The sequence below is a fragment of the Apteryx mantelli genome, chromosome 2 (genome assembly GCF_036417845.1).
Source record: "Apteryx mantelli isolate bAptMan1 chromosome 2, bAptMan1.hap1, whole genome shotgun sequence".
Classification (NCBI taxonomy): domain Eukaryota; kingdom Metazoa; phylum Chordata; class Aves; order Apterygiformes; family Apterygidae; genus Apteryx; species Apteryx mantelli.
This window is the reverse complement of record NC_089979.1, coordinates 75,552,959-75,577,068: the sequence shown is the minus strand read 5'-3', so window position 1 is coordinate 75,577,068 and position 24,110 is coordinate 75,552,959. Positions and strand designations below refer to the sequence as shown.

Sequence of the window (24,110 nt, the reverse complement as noted above, 5' to 3'; positions counted from 1 at the left end):
TAAACAGAAATATTCCCACCCACTTCACTGCATCCATTTATCCCACACTTTGTTCTGGAAAAGCCACACAAGTTACTATTCCCACGTTTCCTTCCATCCCCCACTGAACCCCAGATGCTCTCTGAGACACTGCTGATCCCCATTTCGTGCTGGTGCCTACCCTTCTCCCCCTCCAAGTGCCAAGACACTTTCCAACCTCGCTGCAGCCTGCTCCATCCCTCTGTATGGTACTGCTTTCTCCCCAACACATTTCCACCTTTTTCACACTTGCTTCAGGCGAATGCCTCAGACTTCCTCCCAACCACCTTCTATACAGCAGTGTCATTGTCATAACCATTTTCTTCTTCCTACGTATTTCCCTTGGGCTTAAGGATCACAAGCAGTATGGCAATGTCTCAGCTCTGTCCCTCTGAACTAGAGAAAACTCATGGCCAAATCTGTCTTTGTTTTGGTATTGCCTGCCCTCATGCACATAAGGGGAAGACTCACTTAGGAGGTCACCCTAAGCTACACCGGATGGCTTCAGCCCTGCAGAATAGCTTACATAGACAAAATGAATCTAAGCTGTAAGAAAGTTTAAATTAATTCAAAGATACTGCTGCTACTCTGTTTATTGTTAGAGCTCATTTTTACTAGTTCTTAACTATTTATCATTGTGTCACTCCTTGGTGCAACAGCTGTCCAGTCAGTGATATCTGTAATCAAGAGCTCATCCTGTTATGCATTGCTGAGCATCAGTAGCTACCCAGGATCACATACCCGCTCCTGATCTGCCTATATAGATGCAGAAGTGAGAACCGTCTTTGAAAAGCTGAGCATCCTTCACCTTATGCTTTTACAACAGGAAGAAGGTCTACTTGCTTTGAACAGGTTGTACTAAGAAATACCAATTTATTCACAAAGGTTACTCAGAAAGATAGAAGAAGAGTCAATATTAATTCCACAAAATCACATGCCCTTTTCTAATAATAGCCCCACATATCTACAGTCAGAGCCAAGTAAAACAACCTGACGTGAACTCCCATCTTTACCTTTTTGGGGTCTGGCTCCCAGGTTCTCTCTTCTCTGAAGGGAGGGAAGAGGCAAGAGAGCAAGGGAAGGGGAAACCCAAGTGCAGCTTCCAGTCACTGGAAATAATTACTACATTACCTGCCTTCCAATATGCTTCACAAGTAGCCCAGATGCAATATGGATGGATCTGGGGCCTATGATGATTCTGTTTCACTAACAAATACAGCAGAAATGTGATAAAACTCCATGTCAAGCTCTTCTCCAGCTGGAGTTTTTCAGTTCAGAATTGCTTCAAGAAAGGCTAAATTCATTTTGTCAGTTCAGACTTTTTTTGACTTTGGGCAAAAAGCTACTAAAATATAAAAAGTTCTATACTGGAAAGAGTTTTGGAAGGCTGGGAGGAAAAAAAAAAAAAGCATGTGATTTATAGAAACCTCATGTCACTCTTTATGGAAACCCTCTTGTTACTAAACAGGAACAGAAAACTCTGAAGGCTGGTGTTTGTAATTAAAGGGTGTGTCTGCAGTATCTGAAATTTCTTCTATTCTTACTTGCAGCCATCTGAACTATATCTTCCTGTTTTGACTAAAATCCTTCTGAAGTAAGGCATAAATTAATTACAAATTATACCACAGTTCACTCACCTATCCTTCCTGTAGCAGGAAGGAACCAAGTTCAGAATTCTCCATGCAAGTCCTTCAATCACATTCACACTCATATTTCAAAAATGGAAATCCTTACTCTGCTATGTGAATCCAGCCTGAAAGAGAAGGAGAAGAGGACAGAAGTATTCAGTAACTTTATGTAATGTACTGACAAAAAAAAAAGAAACTATAATAATGCATGCTTTAAAACAATTAAGACATTTCATACTGTATATTACGTCTAGCAGACACACACGTCCAACACATTGCTCTAATTCAAGGTCAAATGACTACAATAAAGAGACAAACACCTCAATGCTTTTATAAAACTACACAATCCTGTATTTCAGGATTTTTCATGTTCAGAAGTTACAATAAATCCCAGTTAGGCATTACAATCTCTTCCATTAGTGGAACCAGTACAAAGTTTCTGTCAGGATGCTTTCCATACAAAAAAACTTTCTTGAGCAGAAGCATAACCTGGAATGTGCTCTCAAAACAGAGCCTTAAGAAATAAAATTTATCCAACTTTCACATTATAAAAGGAAGCCAAATTTTGTCAGTGGAAGACAAACCCACCCTCAGCATTGTGCTTTTCCATAGTCTGCAGCCTCTGTAGTTCACAGCTTTCAGTGGCTTTTATTTATTTATTTTAAGGAATCAGCCCCAAAACCAGGGTAAACGTGCCATACAGAGGCAGTGGGTGATCACCCTTTAATGCTTGCAGAACACCCAAGGCAACCTCAGCAGCACGGCGCTAACATTGCCTTCTCCCCTTACACGAGGCACACACAATAACACCTGCCTATTGGGAATCAGTCTAGTGTGGTGGCTACACTGGGTTGACAATTTCAATTTAAAAGCAAAATACAAGAGTAAGACTTAAGCCTTACTAGGAAAATACTAATAAAAGATTGAACATAATAAATAAAATTAAGTACAGAAAATTCAGCATTCATGCGTCTCTCATGCAAATACATTCTTATAAGAATATGTTCTCATATCATTTATATATGTCTTATCCTAATTTTAAAGTAAATTTTTATATAGCATTATTATACCTATTTTCTCAGTCTTTGTGTGTGTGTGTGTACACGCACACCCATGCACATAATATCCACTTCTACAGCTTTAAATATACACACAAACTGACACAGAACACCACCAATGTAAGTAGACATTCCAGCCTCAAATCACAAAGTTTTAAAGTATATGTCTTTGAACCTTACAGTACGAACTATAGACACTGAGGCCTGTCAGATATGAAGCGTCCAAAGATTCAACCCCATGAACAGCCTTACAGACTCTTCCAATGCTCAAAGTTGAGTAAGAGGTCATTTTTGCAAAAATTCATGAAAATTCTGGGGAGCATATAAGAGAAAGGACATTTTGTCAGCAATAAGCTTTTGTTCCCTCTAAGAATATTAAGTTCCCCTTTGCCTTTTTTTTTCTTCTTAAAAAAAAAAAAAAAAAAAAACACAGTATGAATAAACCACATTGCAGTTGATGAAAATCAGGAAGAGTCCAAGTCCTAGCCACCTAGATAGTAGGATCCTTGTCCAAAAGTAAAAACTTTAAAATTAAAAGAAAGTAAGTTACCATCCTTCAAGCTTAAAAAAAAAAGGGGGGGAGGAGGCAATATTGGATCACAGACTCGTAGCCAAAACCACCAGTCATTTCCAACTCTAAGTATTGGGAAAGGTTCTGCAGCAGGTACTAAGAAACACCCCCAAAAGCATAGACGCCTTTTTGCCATTACAGTGTATCAGAAAGATCCCATGCTACACACACATGCTGCTGCAAGGGTTACAGCTGAGGTCACTGGCATGACAGTCTAGCAGCTTGCGGTTTATGCAAATAGCTGGTTTGGGAACTTGCAATCAGGTTTTATATAATCATGATATATACAGTGTAATGTTCTCCTGACATGCTGGAAACATGTCCCAAATGACTGCGCAGGACTTGGGAGTGCTTTGCTTTTACAGACTTCTGATATTTCAGTTTACACCTGAAGCAGATACAGCATCTGCAAAAACAAATTTCTTCCTATTATTTACTTATCTGATTGTATGTGACTGAACATTAAATGTTGCACTCAATTACCTTGCTGAGGAATGCACTGCGCATTAAGCTAGCAATGGATAAAAGATCACTGAACTTCAAATCAGAAAGCCCCACCTTCAAGCCTGTTTTCTAACTTCAACAGCTAAAACTGCAAAAAGGAAAGAGACCCATAGAAACCCGGGGGGGGGGGGGTGGGAATCACATGAGTTTGGACACCTTTGTCCACCACAAAAAGATGAAACTTAAGTAGTGTGTCGAAACCATCAAAATTAATCTCATCATCGTAAAAGCGTTGCTTGGATCCTTGGTTTTCATCACTGGATCTCTCTCTGTGGAGCAAGAGAAAGTTCCGTAACTTTTCAAGATCAAATAGAAGGGCTCATTACTAGAAGACTTAATCACTTGAAGTATGGTCTGAAAATGTTCACAACAACCCTCTCCCCATGCACTTTGTGCTGCCTGCCAAGAACGTTTCAAAGCCCAGCTGTCACTGATATCTATGATGCTTCTTCAAATATGCAGAGACACACACCTTAAAATCTGTCAGCAGCTAGTGTGAAGAAGAAAAGCCAGAAGTCTCAGCTAGTGCTGGAAAAATCACTTGAAATACATGCTTTGTTGCTTAAGAGTTAAAAATAAAAACAGATGAGCAAAACGGAGATGGGCTGTTCAGAAGGCAAACCTCAAGGTTCATACTCAGACTGGATTTTTGGAATTGGCCCTAAATTCTGAAAGCAAACTATGGGCCACAATATTTGCCTCATTTGTGTGCAAGCAAACCTGCACATACGGATCACCGGTGTGACTTTTTCTTATATATAACACAGGGAGGAACATAGGAGTTCATGAAAATACATTAGATATCCTAATTTCTTATATCATGATATATCTTTTATTTATGAAAGTCTTCCTGGTTTCAGGTGCCTAATTTCTGAATGATCTAAGGTTTATCATAATCTCTGCAAATAGGGAAAGAAAATTCTCTTATTTTTTAACACATTCAAAACAATACCATTTTTATTAAAGGTTCAAGACGGCCAGATAGGCTATTTCACCATTTTTTATGCAATCATGTGCTTATGCTCCATGAAGCAGCTGACTAAACTGCATAATTAAACCAAGATACACGGCTGAGATACTGAAGCGTAAATCCCCTTCTCTGCATAAGCTGTACCATCCAGGCAACCAACAGTCAGTATCTTTTAATGTTTTTAATCTAAAAGACAAAAATTAGAATCCCAGTCAGAGAAGCCCAGCCCTTTTTTTTTCCAGAAGTCTGCTAAAGTCACCTGAAATGCATTTGGCAGCCACACACACATACACATCAAAAAAGATGCAGCATCTTACTAGCATTTAAGAGAGCATCAGGGAAGAAAAGCAGCACGTGTTAGTGCTGCGTGGGGCGGCTCTGGGCCAGGGAGCTGCGCGGTGCCTGCACGCGTTGGGTCGGGGCCACGCTCCAGAGTTTCACGTGCCAGGATGCATAAAATCGATTCTGATGCCCAGAAGAGGAAACTTCAGCTGCAGAAGGTCACTAAATGCCAGTTACTCTATAACATGGCAGGCTTGAAGGAACGCCCACGTGTGTATATACACACACACAAACAGGGGAGGGAGGTATACAGAGCAGTCCATAATTCCAAAACCACTGTGAAATAAGGTAGGGAAAGTCAAACATCAAGTGGATGTGAAATTTTCATGGGAATACAGATATATTTCTAGAAATCTGTCAAGAGGTCTTTCCCTCCTCCAAAAGATAAGAAAAAATGGCATGCTTTCCCCCACAACCAAGAGGTCTTCTAAAAGAGTACTTTCACAGCCATCACTACCACTAACAACCTTTTGCTTGTTTGAGGGTTTTGTTTGTTTGTTTTTTAAACAAGAGCATACCACTTTGTGAACACAATGCTGATGTGACCTAGGGCTTAGCTATATTAGGTTCAAAGGATGATATTATCAAAGAAGTGGCATATTGAGCCACACTGTGATCCCAATTGTTCTCAGAAAAAAGGAAAGAAAGAAAACCAGCTGCAGGAACCAAATGCTTCTCACTTTACTTTATGCATTTTTGAAAGCTACTCAGATACTGTGATGATGATGAAATACAATGGAGTAGATCGGGACCATAAAAAAAATTCATGTTTGCTTATATCTGTTTAAAATCCTATCCAATACAACCATAATCTGCTTTTTTGGAGGTGGGGAGGGAGGTTTGGGAACTTGCTTTATTAGCAAAGGCCATATGTAATATGAGCCATGGACACCTCAGGATAGATGATGATCCGGATCTCTCCCCTTGCTTCCCCATCAAGAAGCACAGCAGGGGGGAGGCAAACCATACAAATCTGGGTCACGTCAATCCAAAGCCCATATACACTGTGACAATCACCCCCACTGTCCTATTTCACACTGTGATCTCTCTCCCCCACTGAAATGGGAAAGGAGGAGGAACAGCGGCAGCACGAATCCCTCATCCCCCATGATGGGGGAAAAGTATCACCAAGATTACCCCCTTAGCTCCATCACTCCAAGAAGCAAAGAGGAAGAGATACTCTACTATTTATCCCCCTAGCTCAGAGCTCAACGTAAAATTAGGGTTAGGGTTGAAGGAGAAAGGCTAGGGGTCCATGAGGAGTGGGGCTGGAAAGGGGCTGCCCAAGGCAAACGTGGGCTGCCTCGAGGACAGGGCTGTGAGAAATTCATGGTGTGGGCCTTGGCTGGTGGACCTTTCTAGGGCTCAGACTAAAATTAGGGTTAGAGTTGAGAAAAAGTGAAAGCATAGGGGTCCATGGTGGAGTGCAGCTGGAAAGGGGCTGCACAAGGCAGGTGTTGGCTGCCTGGAGAACTGGGCTGCGAGAAAATGAAGGCCACAGTTGGGGGCCCTGTCTAGGGCTCTGCGTAAAGTAATGGTTGAAACCTAAAGCCCAGGGGGGTCCCTGTGGAGCGGGGCTGCCCTCTGCCTAGGAGGGAGAGCCAGGACCACGGTGCTTTTCTGCCACTAAAACTCATCTCCTGTATGCAGATGAGATGAAAGCTGTAATTTGCCCCTCTAAGCTGCTGTTTCAGGTTGCAAATACCTTTAGGCAGACATCCTAAACTTCGTTACATGTGACTTGCCTCAGGTTTTCAGCACAGCTTTCCAAAACATTACCTCTTCCCCCACAAACTCATTTCTTTCCAAAGGGGAAAAAACACAACAACACTTCATAACTTTAGGAAGTGCATTCCTATGTCTGCATTGCCCCTCAATCTAGCCCAAAGCATACAGACCACAGATGCTAAAGAAACTGAGGCAGGTACCCAGAGGTGGTTGTCTTTACGTAAAATTCAGCACTTGCATAATACAGTCTTGCAGTTCTCTCTGCAAAGAGAACTCCAGACCAGCCTAGACTTCCCTGCACTACTGCAGTCTGCTTTATTCAACTCTACTTCTCCAGAAAGTAGTTTTCTTTCCCTGGCCTTCTGCACAGTATTTTTTAAAAATGAAAAAAAAAAAAAAAAGTATGCATGTCCAACATGTTGGGGGTACAGTTTCTTAGACGTTCATTATTTTTAAAGTTGGCCTATTATGCAGATATGAGTAAGTGCCTATCTTGGGTTATCTGCCACTTAATTGCTGGTCACAGCCCCAAATTGCAGATTCAACCTCTTAAGACGCAAAAAACTTTACATTAATTAGCTTTGCATTAGAATCAACTCAAAATGGAAAAGGTGACCTATTTTCTTCTTGCTCATTTTCTTCTTGATATGAAAATCTCATTTCTTTTTTACTACAGCCACATGCACACGAAACACATACATTTCTTGAAAATTAACTGTAAAACTAGTCATTAACTGTAAAACAAGCCTTCCAGATGAAATTTCATTTCAATTATCAAAAAAACTACAAAAACTGGTTTTACTATATATTTGCATCAAAGCTCATCAAGTGCAGGTCATTAATGCTACAGAACAGAAGTATAGAAGTAGAACTTGGAAGTTTGCTCCTTTCAAACTAAAACTAGCATCAACCTGTCTGTGGGAGGAGGAGGGTTGCAGGGTTTTCACAACTTGCCAGTTAAAGACAGTTAAAGTCCTTTTCAAAAAAGAAAACTATAAAATGTTTAGGTGTAATCTGTATCATGACTACCAATGGACATGGCACAGGATAAAAGAAATATCATCAGGAAAGAGAAAGTAATATCACAACACATCCAAGAATGCCCATGTTCTTAAATCCTTCTACTGATCACTAAATGTAAAAATGGCTTTGAGACTGACACTTTGATTTTGCCATCATCTACCGGAGTTGGAACTGAACCATGACTCAGAGTAAGGCTAGTAGAGTACCCTGCCCCAAACTGCCCAGAAAAAAAATGGCATTGTTTATAGTATACCTGATTTATTTCTTCATATGAATTAGCACTCTATAAAGAGGAAACTAAAGCAAAAATATATTACAGAATCACAGAATCGCTGAGGCTGGAAGGGACCTCTGGAGATCATCTAGTCCAACCTCCCTGCTCAAGCAGAGTCACCTAGAGCACGTTGCACAGGATTGCATCCAGGCAGGTTTTGAATATCTCCAGAGAAGGAGACTCCACAACCTCTCTGGGCAACCTGTTCCAGTGCTCTGTCACCCTCACAGTGAAGAAGTTTTTCCTCATGTTCAGATGGAGCTGTCTGCATTTCAGTTTGTGCCCGTTGCCTCGCGTCCTGTCGCTGGGCACCACTGAAAAGAGTCTGGTCCCATCCTCTCGACACCCTCCCTTCAGATACTTGTACACGTTGATAAGATCTCCTCTCAGCCTTCTCTTCTCCAGGCTGAACAGGCCAAGCTCTCTCAGTCTTTCCTCATAAGAGAGATGCTGCAGCCCCTTCATCATCCTAGCAGCCCTTTGCTGGGCTTGCTCCAGTAGCTCCATGTCTCTCTTGTACTGGGGAGCCCAGAAGTGGACCCAGCACTCCAGGTGTGGCCTCGCCAAGGCTGAGTACGGGGAAGGATCACCTCCCTCGACCTGCTGGCAAGGCTCTTCCTAATGCACCCCAGGAGACCATTGGCCTTCTTGGCCACAAGGGCACACTGCTGGCTCCTGGTCAGCTTGTTGTCCACCAGCACTCCCAGGTCCTTCTCCGCAGAGCTGCTTTCCAGCAGGTCAACCCCAGCCTGTACTGGTGCATGGGGTTATTCCTCCCTAGGTGCAGGACCCTGCCCTTGCCTTTGTTGAACTTCATGAGGTTCCTCTCTGCCCACCTCTCCAGCCTGTCCAGGTCCCTCTGAATGGCAGCACAGCCCTCTGGTGTAACAGCCGCTCCTCCCAGTTTTGTATCATCAGCAAACTTGCTGAGGGTGCACTCTGTGCCTTCATCCAGGTCACTGATGAAGAAGTTGAACAAGGCTGGACCCAGGACTGACCCCTGGGGGACACTGCTAGCTACAGGCCATATTAATTATGAAAATAGTCTATCATACTTTTGCAGTTTACATTCTCAAAAAAAAAAAAAAGTACATGCACCAAGAGAAGTAATGACTGTATGGACAAATTCATGGCACATTAGCTTCCAGCCTTCCAGATTTCATTGGTAGTTTCCAGTGGTAAGATTTCAAAAGAGAAATAGCTTCCAATGATTCCACCGCTTCCTTTTAATTATGTAGTTTCCTTATAGGTGTAATTAATGCGGGCAAGAAATGAATATATATATATATATACACACACACACACACATATAGCTAAAGCAAGACTTTTCTTCACAAAACTGAAAGCAGTTATTTTTTACACATAGCCCTCCACAGAAAAAGAATGAGCAGCTGCTCAGAAGTAAACTAAACAACTGACGAATGTAATTGTAATTATCTGGGGAAGGAGAATAAGAAATTTTGCTTGTGTTCAACTATCATCTTTTTGTGATATAAAGTATAAATCATTAAAATAGCTTTATCTCATAAAGACACCATCAGTTTGAGAACAACAAACCAGTTTTGGACATAACTTTTCACCATAGCCAACCTGCTGTCATGTGGGGCAGAAGTCCACAAAACATAAGCCCAAACATGTTCCACATGTTCGCAGTTTTAAGGAAGTTGCCCCAAACTTCTTATCTGATATTTATTAAATCATTTAATGTATATTGTTTGATACAAAATATTCAGTAAAATCCTAGGATACTAAGACTTCAGCCTCGCCCTTTACAGACTTAAAAATAACTAAACAAATTTAAAATGATTTTTCCTTTGAAAACCATTGTAATGAAAACCAATTCACCACAGTGCCTCTTGCATAAATTAATGTATCAAGTTCTACTTAAAATATGTCATCCTGAACCTCTTCCTCTGCTGTAAGTTCCATAACTAGAGTAGAAGTTGTTAGATAGAAGATTGCAGCCTTTAACTGATGAGAGCCTCATAACTTCTGAGACTGGACCAGCCACTTTATTATTACAAAAATGGTCTCAGCAGAGAAGGAATTAAAAATATCAAATATTAAATAGCAATCATTTCTGTCACAACAGAGATGAAAGGGGCAGTTTACACTGCTTTGACCTGCAGCAAAGAAGAATAATAATTAAAAAAAAAAGATTTGCATTCTGATCATGTTTGGAAATTTTCTCTGGAATTACTATAATAATATATTTCTATTTAACTCCTTTCCTGAGTCTGACTGGTATTTTCTGACAAGAATCTCTTTCATCCAAAGGAAAAAGAATCCTAATCAGCTGAAACCAAAATGTTTCATGAAAACATAACAGCTCTAAGTAGCTGGTGAGGAAACACAGATCCCAATGCCGTGGTTCCTACCAGCTTGTCTTGCAAGCAGAGTCCAACCTTCCTGCTTCAAAGCTTGGCTTGACTCTTGGCTCTGCAGCAGGAAGGCTGGAGAGAACACACCAATATGGGGTTCCAGGAGAATGTGATGTCAAGGGGATTTAGAGACAGTCACCCCTAGGTGGTGAGATGCAATCTGCTGGAGATATGAAATGTGCACCGAGCAGCTCATTTCAGCACAAACGGCACTGGCAGAAGCAGAACTGTAGGCATGCCGGTCCGTGGTGTGCCAAAACCGCAGCCACCCACAAACGGTGAGGTGGGGAGGCGGCCCAGTCACAGCTCTCCACGGCACAGGTTAGAGGTAAATCTCAGATGCGATTTGGTTTTTGAGTAGGTGGAAAATGACTTAGCTCCAGGACTGATAACAGCCATGTCAACTTTGCACTGCCTCCGAGTTTTGGTACAGTCCTGCTTTTGGGACCCAAGACAGCATTTCTACCTCACGCTACATAAATGCACCAGCTTACTCTGAGCTGGCTCAAAAACCTCTGGAACAGCAAAGCGCTGGGGAGATGGGTCCTAAGTTATTCTGTAAACCTGCCTTTAGTGTCTCTTTCTTGTACTACCATATTGCTAGATACGTATCTATGGTTCAGGAGTGCTTCAGAGTCCAGGTAGATGCTCCATCCCATGGCCCTACGCTCCCAGGGCTAGACATGAGTGGGTGCTGCCCTCCATTCAGCTCACCCAAAGGAAACCCACGGGAACAGACTGGGTGGGAGTCGTGGTGCACTCGCACCGGGCACTGCACCAGAGGACCCGGAAAGATGATGAGCCCCAAGAGCCGTTCCCAGAGGTGAGTGTAGACAGAGCTTATAGTACACTACGGCAAGAAAAGCTATTTGAACACAGAAGATAGGAAATAGCTGTTTCTGAGTTTTTGCTTAGTGGTCGGTTGTATAGGGGGCAAAAGGAGGAGAGAGATGCTAGGGGAAAGAAAGGTTTTTAGTGCACTCAGTGTTAGCTCCTGCAGAGTTAATGTTTTGAAGAAAAGCTTGCCAAACATCACAGTATTTTACTAACATGACCGATATTTTTGAAGGGGTTTTTTGAAACAGTTTAGTAACGGACCTTAAAAGCATGTGTATATTCAGAATCAACGCTGGCTCTTGATATTAAATCCTTATCTCTCTTCCTCCCTTCCTGACCCTCCACTAAATACAATTAAGTCCCATTTTCCTTCCAGTGCTGTACACTTTCTTGGCAAGGACCAGACTGCAAAGCCTATCAGAAAACAGAGAATGGAGGAAGGAAGGATGAAACACAGCAGGAGAGCTGTGCCCAAGGCCAATGATTTGAACACAATTTAGCTTACAGTTAACTCACAGCAGGACTTTCGTAATGTCCTTTATCACCTATGAAGCCATTTCCTCATTACTCATTATCATTACACATAACAAGACAAGGAAAGATGAATTTGTACAAAATGAAAAACCGTTAGCATAGGATCACAAATCAGCAAAAGTACAATGAATTTTAGAAAAGAAACAGCTTCTTGTTTATGTTCATCAGAGAAGAAAAGAAAAAGCAGTAAATCCCACTGAAGGCAACAACCCTGAACATACTGTGCAAAACCTCCACTGGACCCATGGGGCTCCTCTTAGAGGATAACTAAGGAGCCTCATTCAGGCTACACCTGGCAGTTCTCGCTCTTTCAGTTCACATGCAGAATACAAATTTTTATTCTTTTGAGTTTGTCTTGTTACATTTAAATAGAGGAGAAGTCATCTACAAAGATTAAGAAATCAGCGCAATATGCATTTCAACTTTGCTCCTGCGTGGAACCCACTGCTAAAATATTTGAGCTACAAAGTATACCAGAAACATTGAGTTTATTGCCTTTTTGTAAACCACAGCAGAGAGATTCTTTGTCAGTGCTGTAGGGATTTGACTGGACCCCTCCAATAGGTGTCTTCCATGGCATTAATTTGTAATAATGCATGATAGAAAATAAGCTTCACTATTACAGACAAGAAATCTGCTACTGCAGATAAAGACAACTTACTAATCAAGCTGAGAGTCAAAAATATTTCAGAGACAACCACAGGTCAACATGACATTTCCTCTATCTGATCTCGGACTCTGTTTGTAGATGGTAAAGGAAAAGCAAGCAGATAACATTTGTGGTGTCTTACTACTGGAAACTGGGTTCACATGCACCTCCAAAAGAGCAAAAAGTATTTACAGATTGCAAGCCATTAGCTATCTTTGCCAACTGAAGATATTTTCTTCTTCAGTGAACGGAAATCTGAAAAAACTATGTGTATGAAGAGCAGCAGAATCTCACCAAGTCAGAAGTATGTGGAAAAGACAGTACTCAAAGAAACAAAACAAAATAAAAGAACCCACTTTTCATATTTCTACAAAAACACACTTTGAGCTTTGGAAACAAGACTAAACTTCTGAATGTTGACATCAGAGTAAACAAAATTTACCTATATGTAAGTAAAAATCTCACTACAAAACCTGGCCATTAAACTTCTTCCCTTCCCTTGTAATTCCCTGTATTATTCACTTCTTTCAACTGACTGTTTCTTCTCATTTGACCTGTTTAACCTCACAGTTTAAGCTTTCCACTCACAGACCACTTCTGCTGCTCTCTCAGCTCGTAGACAGGCTTCCATTAGAGCTATTCTCAGCCCGGAGGAATGTTAATTGTTGTAGAATTTGCACTGTAAAAATCAATGACATAAAAAAAGAGCTGAGCAACAGAAATTCAACCACTAGTCCAACACATTCGGTTCGGTTCCCATCACTGAGAAAATATGAAAAACAATAAAACAGAGGTTTTGTTTTGAGGTGGGAAGAAAGAAAAAATGTAGCACATGTCTGAAACAAAAAGTAGAACAGGGCAAAAAAAAAAAACCTCCAAGGAAATGAAATGGCACAATGCAAGAACAAAACCACAAACAGAAAACTTGGCACAGACTAAACTCCAGAACACATAGATATGATTGTTTCAAAAATATATAACCCATCTTAACACAAAACGTTTATTTTTTCTAAGCCTTCCCGATTGTGCTATTGGGCAGTTGCCCCAGGTCCTTCCTATATACACACAGTATAGAAAGGCTTGGTGGTTAAAAAAATCCATTCTATATCCAGACATGACTCAATAATTAAAACTTGTTTCTATCCATCTAAAAATCAAGTACATTTTTAGTATATAGCTCTGGTAACTTCATTCAATAGACCTTCATGAACTTAAGTTAAAAACACGTACAAGTGGCCAAGAATGCTATTCTAGTCGTACCCTCACTGCACGGGTTGTCCCGGTACTACCTGTCCTCACAAGTCACTGAGCAGACGGAGACAAGGCAGCGATGCCGAGAGGCCCAGCAGAGTCAGCAAACAAGAGAGAGGCTCACCAAGGTTTCCACAGGGAGGAAAAAAAAAAGAAGAAAAAAAAAAGGAAAAAAAAGAAAAACCACCAACGGGCACTAACGTGGTTTGTCTTCTGGGAGACCCGGTACTTAGAGGCAAACCTTTTTTAAACTCAGTGGAAAAGACGCACACACAAGGCACCAGTAAATTACAGAAGCCATCATCCCAACCTGCCACAGCCGCAGTGTCAGGTCCTCTTCTCCAGGCGGGATTGCTGCCTCCCTCCGTCACCTCCTCCGGCCGCTAAACCCTCTGGTAAACGCAGACTGAGCTCGTGGCACCACCACAGTCCAAACAGAAGCAGATTTGCTCTCCAAGTAGAGGTAGCACATGAGATTTTCAGATTGCCTTCAAGTCTGATTTAAAAAGTTTTTTGTTTGTTTTTTTTTTGTGTGAGGGTTTGTTGTTGTTGTTTTGGGTTTTTTTTTTTTAACCTGAGTGTAATGCACTTAAAGACATGCGGACACACCTGATCAGGCACTAGGAAAAAGCAGGGGCTGAAAGAATATACCACTGGCATGGCCTTTCCTATTATCACATAATGATACCCCCGACAGAAATGAACGGCCATGAATGGAGGCACACCTTCGCACTGCACTGCATCTTAGAAAAGGCTTTATTTTAATATTTTCTTTAAGCTGTTTAATGGGAAACCAATGTATGTGCTATACTTCAATTCTCTAAGTTTCTCTTGGTTACAACAGCATCACTCTGTGTGGGACATATTACATACCCTATTTAGGAGATGACACTCTTGCGATTTTTGACATAGTATATATTTTTCCCTTTCATTTTCTTCCTTTGAAGTCTTAAAAAAATAGGTATGTCACATTTTTGCCATAAATATGCAGAACCTCTACAGGTAGTAAGTTCACTCCAGCTATTGCTTTTCTAGCAAGCCCAGTGCTGTGCATACAAGAGGTTTTCCTCCCCAAATCCATGCTGAGGGACCAGTGCTAACTCCACAAAGCGATTCACTGTTCATTGGCAAGTCAGTCTGGTTAACACCCAAAGCACTATTTTGCCTCCAGTGGTTCAGTGACAACGGCACAGACTCAAAAGAGTAGATTTTTACCTTGCTACTGTTTCATCAATCTCAGAGTGAGTGTGTGTGCATGCAAGGGGGAGGGGGGAAGGTTTACAGGCTCCCCCTCCCCCCACCCCGCCATTCCTGTTTTATTAGCGCTGTAAAGTCAGAGTCAGCCTGGCTGTTTCTCTCATCACATCACTTGCACACAATCACTTTTGCCGGATAACAAGCTGCCATAACTTCTCCTTTCAGGAGAACACTGCTTTGTCTTGTTGCTATTCTGCCCTTTTCTGAAACTGTCCAGTCTAAGTTTGAGGGGGGAGGGTGCATCTCTGTCAGGGTTTGCCTTCAAATAGAAAACAAAGAGTGGAAGTGGCTGGAAATCTGCTCACCAAGGCTTGGAAACACTAAGTGAGGTATTTCAAACCTCTTCCCAGGTAACTGTTTGTCAGAGACACTTTAAAACTTGAAAGCAGTGCCTTGATTAAGCTACCTCCCCTGAAAAAAGGTTACTTCAATCAAATCAAGACACTATGGAAACCTCTTTGAAATACCACTGCCTGCAATCTCACTAAGTCCCAGGCACAATTCCCAAAGACTTCAATAAAACCTTTGTCTGCAATAAGGAGTGCCAGATTTGGCCCAGTTTAATACATTAAGTCTGTGGTAGGTGAAAAACCGAAGCACAGAACGATTGTGAAACAAGCTTCGTAACCAGTGAAATAAGGGGAAAACGGCACTCTTATTTTCATTCAGTATGCAGGAACATATGGGGGGCTGGAATGGGAAAATTAAGGCAGAAGAACAGGGAGCAGGAGTTTTAGGGGAAAAAAAAAAAGTATTTAATATCCTCCCAGCGTGGGCTGGGAAGGATTGTGGTATGCTTGTTAGAGAAGCTGGCTGAAGTGGAAGGCTCAGAAAGCTTTCAAGGACTCATGTGTGTGTTAAGGGCTAGGCCTATGCAAGTTCACAAAGTTTAGTAAATTCTTCTGCCAACTCTTCCAAGCTTGAGGCAAATACAGATAACCTCAGCTTAACCCAACTCCACGCAAACCTTCCCTTCTCACCCCCGCCCTCAATTAGTGAGCTTAAATCCAGAGCATCTAAAAATAAACTATGAAATCATTTCAGTTACAGCTCTGGTAATGCACTTTTTTTATAAACTTCTCCATATCACCCAAATGCTCCAAGTCTCATTTGTTAAAGCCCTGATTTGTCAAAAAACAAATAAATGCATGAAAGGAGTGATGAGGTTTAACTTCCAGCAGGTCTTTTCATGCATCACAGTATTTCTACCCACACAATAAGCTAGGTATTCCTGTCTGCATTACTGTTATCGGCTTCTGCTTTTAAGATAAGCAAAGCTAAAATAGCTTGTTGGGGAACTTTCAAATACAGATAGGTTTCTTGCACTGCTAAACTAAGGGCTAATACACTTATTTCAGGATTTTAGTATCTCTTTCTCTTCTTGTCCCCCCAGCTGTGAGCATCCATTCTCATGGCAATCTCTGGCATCAAGACCACCCAGATTCATCTTCATCTATCAACCATCTGCCTCCGTTGGGCTGAGATAAAAATCTAGACAGAACCTTTATTATTATTTTATCCATAACTTGTCTAAACCTCCACCTGCAAAACACTGACTCACTCCATCTTTAAGCACCTGAAGAACGTAAAGAGAGACAAATTAACTCATGGGTATGGAAATACAACAGGCAACAGCACAAACTTGCAAGTCAAACAAAAATCAGAGCAACAATAGAAACAAAGTTATTAAAGCTGCTGAAAATTCAAGTCCTAAAAATAGGGGCCAGAAGGAGCTTGATTGATCTATTCCTATTCACCATATTGCTAGTTTGTTACCAGACAATATCTAACAATGTTTTGCCTTATTACTGCTTCATCAACCCCCAATTAAGAGTTTTGAAAAATTGAATAATCACCTACTTTACATCCAGAAACTTTTAGTACCGCTCCTTGGCCTGCAGCAAGGAAAGAAAAAATCCACAGCCACCAAAATGCAATTTTAGGCAAGAGCCTCTTAAGCAAACAAGATATCAGCAAATCAACAACTCCTCCTACTCCATGACCTCAGGTCTTAGTAGAAAAGAAAGCTGATGTAAGCTAGAACATTGCAAAACCTTCCAAATCTTGACAAAAAGCTGGTGGATCACTAAAAGTCATCACTTCAAACTTATCACATGAACTTTAATGCTATAGCATACTCTTCCCTCCCTTGTGACTTTTGCACCAACCTACATTGTTAAAGCTAACTTGATGACAACATGGGACATGTCTCCTTTGGGTACAGCTACACTGTCTGGGTCACAATAGCTTCTGGTGAGCATTGAAAAATATGAAGCAATCACCACTAGCTTCATTTTGACAATTAGTATTCTGTGTATAGAAGAGCCTTCTGCCTGAGTGTACTAGCAGATCATACACCAATGCTCACTGTCTTGGTCAGTGAAATAAGTTAAGAGTCATTGATAGCAGCAATGTATAAAAAAAAATTCTGCTGTAAAGGAAGCCTACAGCGCAGTGCCACTGAAAGATTTTGTCAGATATTTGAAAAGACAAAAGAATCTCTTAAAAATACAAAAATCAAGCCTTCACATTACAAGACAACCTTTACCCGTCAATTTGGCACAAGCTCCCGATAAGCTTATCATACCAGAGTGAGTGTGTTTCATTAGCACACTGAAAACGGACAGCTGAACAGTTTTCTTCCAGACTTCCAATTTCACTGAAATTTAACCACCAAAAATAATTACCATGTTTTGAATGTTGTAAGAGTCAAAATGTTTAAGCTTTCATCATCACAAATTATAATGTAATATCAAACAACTAGTTGAAGTACCTTGACCATATGAAATGTTTCTATAAAGTCACTTTTCAAACCAATTTTGGTCAATTTTCATTGACCAGAAAATTCAACCCCCCCTCCCTATCCCAAACATGTGGGTAAGAGGAAATGTCACCGTATAGTCCATCACAGAACCATAGTCGCAAGCTCTGATCACCTCTGTGCCACAACTAGAAAACAAACAAACAAACAAACAAACAAACATATTCAGTTAGGGTCAAGTCAGGATCTCCCTGGCTTTGTCATCGGTGAAAGAAATGTAATTTGGTTTTTGTTACTTAGAATATAACAAGGGGGCATTAGGTAAAAATCCACTGCAAAAATCCAAGCAAATACAAGGCTTATAGGGCAGTAAGATGAAGTCTACACTACAGTCCATGGCTTGCCCACTGCTGACCTCACTTAATTTACCCCGCAGTAAAACGTAAAGCGCTTGGTATGCGCAGTGTTTTTGCAACCAAGTAACTAATGCCCATTCATTATTCTATGGTAACTCAGAGAAGGGGGGAGAGGATAGACACAGTCTTCATAGTCTCGTGCTTCCTCACTCAAAGCACTTTGCCTCTGCTGCTCAGCCTTCTACAGAAATTGGATCTGGTTGAAAACGTTCGGGATAACAATATCTCCCTATGTAAGTAACAAATACTGACTTTTTCAGTGAAAAGGGACACACTTATTTTCTCAGGGAGGCAAAGTTCTCAGCTGCATTGTGTCAAGTAAGGAAAAGGTATTTAGCATATTCCTGCTTGTGACGCAGAATCAGTCGACATACATATACAATGCAACTGGATCCACAGCAACCCTGAATCCAATACAAACATCCAGAAAAAGGTGAATATTGTTTTTGTTTGAGCATTTTTTCCAAAACTATCAAATTGCTTACATGAACACTGTTTCTCTTCAATCTTCACTGTCCTTATATTTGTGATTCTGTATTTCTGGAGGAGAAAATACAAAGGTTTATCAGGATGATCCTCTGCAATTCTTCAATAGCACTTCAGGAATGAAGAAACATTTTAAACTTTACTAAAATCAGCTTATCATTTTATTAATTCTTTTCTACTTTTTAAATAAATAAGCAGGCTTCATGTGAGGTTAGCTCCAGGGTTTATTCAAGTCACATCTTCCACAAAAGTTTGAACCAAGCCCATTACGCAGTGATTTTCATGTCCTTCCTCAAGGAAAAAAAAAGGCAACAACCTCAAAAGATTTGGGAAAGGCAGACTGTGTGTTTTCACAATCCTGAGAGAACTTGGGGTTCTCCCACAGTGCAATTAAAAAAAGAAAAAATAAATAATAATAAGATGACACTCCCTGAAGATTTAGGAGTGATGCAGGATTTCCAGCCTTCCAGACTATGCTTGAACAGAGAGAATGAGAGTCCAGATGGCATCCAGATTTTCTGCTAGTTCATAGGCCATAACTAGGCCCAAAACTGGAAAAATACAGAAGGTCTGCTATGTACAGATTTCAGCCCTGGGCTATGTGCTGCTGTAGCTGCTCTTCACATAGTCAAGGTGATCAAAGACTTGTTACCATACAAAAAAAAAAAAAAAAACAAAACAAAAAATCCACGCATCTATCACTGAAAATATCCTTGTAAAGAAGCTCTTCCCCTATAAAATAAATGAGCAATTTGAGAAAGGGGGGGTTGGGGAAGAGAGAGAAAGCAAATACACTGTAATTATAAAATCTTACTGTGAAAAGTAATATTTCCACAAACCATTTCAGTAAGTGAAAATACAGGTTTGCAGGAATTTGAATCTGTCACCTGAAGTGCTAAGAGCCTAAACAAAAGAGCACTGTTCTGCAGGAGCAGCAAAAAAGCCATAAAGCAGAAACAGCTGAATTTCTTAATCCAGGCTGCCTGACAGGGTAAGAGTGAGCCAACAGGTAAAATGATTAACTTTACAACTTGAAAATATTTCCTTTTAATAAACCAAAGGAATTTCAGCAAAGATTTTTAATACTGAATATATATATATATCAAGGTTTAAAGCTAAATCACTTTAAGTGTCCTGCCCAAATCAAGAACCAACTTTAGTAGAAATGTTCCATCAGAGACATCTTCTTTACTACGTGTTTTTCCAGAACTTACCATAATTGCAGCATAGTAAAAAGCCTTCTATAATATACAATTTCTATTCCATTTCTTACTTGTCATGAACAGCATGAGAAAACTGACTATTCTGATTGTAGCTTCGACTGTTAGGTCTACGTTTTATGCAGTGCACCAAAAACACTGCAAAGAAAGGTCTTTTGTTGCACTGGTTTAAAAGCCAATTTCATATAGCGGAAATAGAAACAGTAGCATGGAGAATGCATAAAACACAGTAGCTTCCTTCCCAGTCTACAAATGATGAAAACAAACAGGAAATAGAGATTAAATTAGGATGGATGGAAAAAGACTTTTGACTCTTTTTTTAAGAGAAAAATAAGCTTCTTTGTAAGCAGTGCTTTTCACAAAGCATATCTTGGCTTTCTATGAAAGTTTTCAGTTTTTCTTTTAAACACCACAGAACCCAATATTTTAACCAGAACCCAAAATATTTTGATTTAGAAATCACGCCTTTGTCATTCTTGAAAGTCACAGACCATTCTTTTTTCACAGCCTGCTTCCACTGCTAGATTCCCTACCCATCCTATTTCCCTTATCACGGAAAGGAAACACAATGCTTCACAGAAGGTGTAGCCTGATTAGCTTCCTAATTCACAGAGCAGAGTGAGCTACACCGCCATGAGGCATAGTTGTGGCATCTACAAGATATAAATCTGAATTTGTAACCATATTATAAAACTTGGACAAAAACATAATACAAGCAATGTCAAATTAGAGACATTTCAACAGTGACTCCCCAAAGAAACTTCTTGCAGGTCAACAGAAACGTATTCTGACGAGGGAACATGTAGCTGCCATTCAACCTCTTCTCCTCTTTTATCCACCATTCCCCTTCTCGTGATTTTGGGGCATTATGTTTGGCTCTGTCCTTTGCCCAACTCCACACATCCAGGACTGGCTCAAAATCTTGCCGACTTCAGTATCTTTAGCACCCTGCCTTCGCTTTCTACCCATAAAAGCGAAACGTTCACCCGGGCCCTCATTACTGTTGCTGAGATGCAAGATAATCTCCTTCCTTCTGGCCGTGACAGAAGCAATCTTGCCCTCTGAAATCCATTCAAAATACAAATGCAAAAGTCATCTTCCTGGATTACTGCCTCACGCCCATTCCCCCTGTTCCTTCCTGCCAATTCCTCCTATTGGCTCCCCCTTTTTTCTACTACATTAAGCACAAATTGCTTGTCTTCATTTTTAGAGTTGTTCTTAGATGGTGACAACTGATCCAAATGCCCCACACATCTATTTAAAACACAGGTAATGAAGCCTAATAACTATGTAAAAAATCTCTTATGTAACGACTAGATAGAAATCGATGCCGTGCACTTTAATAACGAATGCAGGGGGCATACCTGCTCACAATAAAAACTGTGGCACATGGCTGAAATACTCTACATATGCTTCTTTGGAGTGGAATCCAGTGCAGGCTTTTAAAACATCTTCCCTTTTGAACCGTTTTACAACAGGCTATCGGGTTTCTGACAAAATCAATTTTTTAAGTATCTGTTATGTGAAAAGCATTATGGGACCTTTGTCTTGGTAAGAAAAGAATATTCAAAAGCCAAAAGCATTCACACAACACCTCATGAAAACATTAGTTTGGTGTTTCAAGTCCTTTCTTCCCTCCAAGAGAGAGAAACCCCTGGAAAAACTTCCATCTCCATGACACACTGCCTCTGCCTATCAGGCTGGTATAATTCCAAAGACCTAATTCAGGCTCCAGAAAGAAATGGTAATGTTGCACTTTGCTGTGCAACAGCAGTGTTGTTTTCATTCCATGCTAAACAATGAAGTCCAGAGCTCATATTTATAGAAGCATTTTAGCACCATCTCCTAGTTCCCTAATGCCCAGAAAAACAAGGGGAACAAGAGTGCAGATGGAGAACCTGTAATTACAGGTTACATCCAAGCTAGCGAACCAAGAACAATTTGAGCTTCAGGGTCTGCATGCACATCACAGCTGCCATCCAACCCTCCGTCTAGCCAAGCCTTAAGCACACATCAGCTCCACAACCTTAGGTCAATCTGGTCTGGCTTCCATGGAAAAGAAATCCAACGTGCACAGACCAAAACAGAATTGGGGCATGGTCTAACCTGTTTTCCACTGATCAGTCTAGGAGGCATCATAGTCTGTTTGGAAAAGTATTTAACTCTCACCTTTATTAAATGGGCTTGAAAAATCTCTAAGCAAATAGTGATCCCTTATTATGCACATGAAGAAAAGCTGAAAGACAAATAGCAAAGCAAAAGAAATCCCCAGGCGAACATAAGAGCATGTGTATAATGAATACTGAAAAAGAGCCTGCCCCCAGAAAACATTTTAGAATACAGCATCGTACATCTCCCCAGTAGACTGTAAATTTAACATGAGCAGAGACTCAGGGGTGTCCCAGGCCAGAAAACACATACAACAAACATTCAGGGCCATTTATACTGTAGCCCTCTGGTAAGAAGCTTTCACACTAAACATCAGGAAAATCTCTCCCTTGTTAAGAATAGTTAAGAATCAGAATAGATTGCCCAAGATGACTGCTAATTACTGTTAGTGGAGATTTTTTAAGAACAGGATAGAGGAACACCTGTCAGGAATGACACAGGGACAGCCGATTCCAGCTCAGGCACAGTGATGGACATCTCACCCTATTTTCCAGGATCCCATGCTGCCTACGTCACACTGCCCTTCAGAATGTGCACTAAAAGCAAATGAAGTCTTCAGTCTCCCTGGTGTGAAAACAAGACAACAAAAATGGTCAATCTCACTAGATCAGTGTGGCATCCATGTCTGCCTGACCCAGGAGCATCCTGCAAGGTGCAGTGGGCATCTTGCAGGGGCTCCTGTCATCTTTTGCTTGTTAAGCACTCAAGGAGATCCCTTATGCCACACGTCTCTGAGGTCTATGGTATGTGCTTTGTAGCTCTCTGCCCTATTATGATTTTGGTATGCTCACAAGGTCAGGAAAACTGCTTGCCTTGTCTGAAATGCATGAAGAATTTCTTAAGGACTCTGTGCATTTCCTACCCCTTGGAAAAGTGTCCTATCCCTAGCTGCTTCCCCTTCCTGCCAAAGTACATCATGAGATGCAAGTAAGATTCCCATCTCATCTTTCATCTGCCCAAGTCCTGTGTATATTGAGCTCCCCAGATCACATTCTGGATTTCTTCCAGATGTTGCCTTCACATTTGGTGGTTTCATCACAGTACATATTTAAAGAAAGAAAAAGGAACTGAAATTTTAACTTGCACCAGGCAGACAGACCCCTAGACACTTTCTTCTTTCCTCAAGACCTTTTCACATGACCTTGTTCCCAATTTGTCCTTTACCAATTTACTGTATCCCATATGTGTTTGTCTGTCTGTGCGTCTCAGGTGTTGTCCAGAAGCTTTCAGGATTCTTTTGCCCACCAGTGTCTCCGGGAAAGTATCAGCTTGCAGTATCTAATTCTTTTCCATATTCTACTTATCACTGGAGCTAGGAAAGCCAAAGGCCACCTGGAGTTAAAACTGATAAGGGAGGCAAAAGAAACAAGAACAGCTTCTACAAATATATCTGAAGCAAAAGGAAAACAAGGAAAAATGTGGGCCCACTGCTGAATGGGACAGTAGCCTGGTGACAAAGGACATTGAAAATGCCAAGGTACTTCTCTGGTAAGATCTGCCTTCAGAAATCCCAGGCCTCTGAGACATGTGGAAAAGTCTGGAGCAAAGGCGACTTACCCTTGGTGGAAAAGGATCAGGTTAGGGAACATTTAAACAAACTGGACATACATGAGTTCATGGTGCCTAAGGGGATACACCCATGAGTCCCGAAAGAGCTGGCCAACATCATCTACCTTTAGATGCTGGCCAACTCTCAACTATCTTTAAAAGGTCATGGTGATCATGGAAGGTTGCCAAGGACTGGAAAAAAGCAAATGTCACTCCTATCTTCCAGGAGGGCAAGAAGGAAGATTTGGAGAACTACAGGACAGTCAGTCTCATCTCAATCCCAGGGAAGGTGATGGAGCAAGTAAACCTTGAAACCATTTCCAGGCACATTAAGGACAAGAAGGTAACGGGGAGTAGTCAGCACGAATTTATGAAAGGGAAATTGTGCCTGACCATCCTGATAACTTTCTATGGTAAAACTGACTGGCTTGGTGAATGAGGGGAGAGCAGTGGATGTTGTTTGTCTTGACATTAAGTAAGGCTTT

At 41.0% G+C, this 24,110-nt stretch overlaps 1 long non-coding RNA gene across 7 annotated transcripts in view; it reads right to left on the bottom strand.

The window, feature by feature from the left end:
* Positions 1–24,110, bottom strand: part of LOC106483320 (uncharacterized) — a 294,920-nt gene that overhangs the window by 151,381 nt on the left and 119,429 nt on the right. For 4 of the 7 annotated variants that reach the window (XR_010883360.1, XR_010883355.1, XR_010883359.1 and 1 more), the window contains exons 3-4: positions 18,688–18,742; positions 1,656–1,771 (exon numbers count right to left, since the gene is read on the bottom strand). This is a non-coding gene — a long non-coding RNA (uncharacterized lncRNA). Of the gene's footprint in view, positions 1–1,655; positions 1,772–17,919; positions 17,975–18,687; positions 18,743–24,110 lie in introns of all 7 variants that reach the window. The other 3 variants (XR_010883356.1, XR_010883358.1, XR_001292338.2) reach the window with 2 other exon arrangements.